The sequence below is a fragment of the Octodon degus genome, unplaced genomic scaffold, assembly GCF_000260255.1.
Source record: "Octodon degus isolate 3935 unplaced genomic scaffold, OctDeg1.0 scaffold00029, whole genome shotgun sequence".
Taxonomy (NCBI): Eukaryota; Metazoa; Chordata; class Mammalia; order Rodentia; family Octodontidae; genus Octodon; species Octodon degus.
In genome coordinates this window covers 6819492-6820495 of record NW_004524605.1, presented here as the reverse complement: position 1 = coordinate 6820495, position 1004 = coordinate 6819492, and positions in this window count along the sequence as shown.

Genomic DNA, 1004 nt, shown 5'->3' with positions numbered 1-1004 from the left:
CAGGGGCGTCTCAGTAGTGGGCTACGTGGGGCTGGGACGTTGGCCTAGGTTTGCACAACCAACTGGAGATGGAAAATAAAAAGGTGCTGTAAAGAGGCGCAGGTCAAGACGCAGCCTAAACGATGGCGTCGGCAGCTGGCTGAGATGGCCGGGTCTCTCACATCTCCCTCTCCCTTTTTCAATAGCGGGGCTTCCAACCTGGTTGCCAGATGGCCCCCCAGAGCCAGCGGGGCCAGCTCGGCAAGCGCGGAGGAGGGTCAGGGCGCCCCCTGGTGGCTGGAGAGAAAGGCTCGCTGAGCTACAGCGGGGCTGCAGGGCGGTAGCCAGGCCACAGGCGCCCTCAGGGAGGACATCTACTCCAGGGCCCTCATTTGCCAGACGGAAAACTGAGGTTCAGAGAAGCAGGCAATACTCTTTCCAGTAGGACTGACGTATAAAACCTAAAACTCCTGGAGAAATTTGACTTTTCAGAGAACCAACACAAAATGTAATAAAAGTCTGTCCCATGCAATGTTTAGGACATATTTCTACTAAAAAATTATTCCTTCTGTGTGTGAACTTCCTATTGAACTAACGGCCTTGTCTCTTTCTCTGGACCTTGTTGCTTTCTTTGGATCTAGCACTGTCACCCCGAAGTCCACCCATGGACTGAATGAACATCAGCGCTCAGACGAGACCCAGGCTAGAGGCAGGGCTTAGCCCCTGACCTGCCCAACAGCTTGTGCTTATAAGTCTGCCCAGAACTCAGCAGCGCCGCAGGAAATGCTTATTAAACTTATGCTAGGGGTGAGGGGCTGGAAGGATGTCTGGTCCCTGACTTTGTTGTTTCCTTTCTTTTCTTTTCTTTTTTTGGTACCAGGAATCAAAATCTGGGCCTCACGCTTGCTAGTCAGGCGCTGTGCTGCTGAGCTACATCCCCGGCTGTGGTCCCTGACTTTGATGGTCACCAGGAATGTTTCAGGCAGGAGGGAGGTGGGTTCTCCGCCCCACCCCGCTGCGACTCC